Below are 207 nucleotides of genomic sequence, written 5' to 3' on the forward strand. Positions count from 1 at the left end.
GAGGAGGAACGGGAGCTGGGTGATGGGGCGGGGGGATGCGCCACCGGGCTCCGCGCCAGGCCCGCCGCTTCCCATGAGGGATCGTCTCCCACGTGGAGTGGGGGGAAACTGAGGCACGGCGCTGCTCTGGCACCGGCATGCTCCGGCCTGTGGGTTGCGTGGGCGCTCCCCGGGCGTGGGCGTCCCCCTGGCTGCTCAGCATCCCTC

Source organism: Aptenodytes forsteri, unplaced genomic scaffold, assembly GCF_000699145.1.
Source record: "Aptenodytes forsteri isolate BGI_AS27 unplaced genomic scaffold, ASM69914v1 Scaffold368, whole genome shotgun sequence".
Lineage (NCBI taxonomy): Eukaryota > Metazoa > Chordata > Aves > Sphenisciformes > Spheniscidae > Aptenodytes > Aptenodytes forsteri.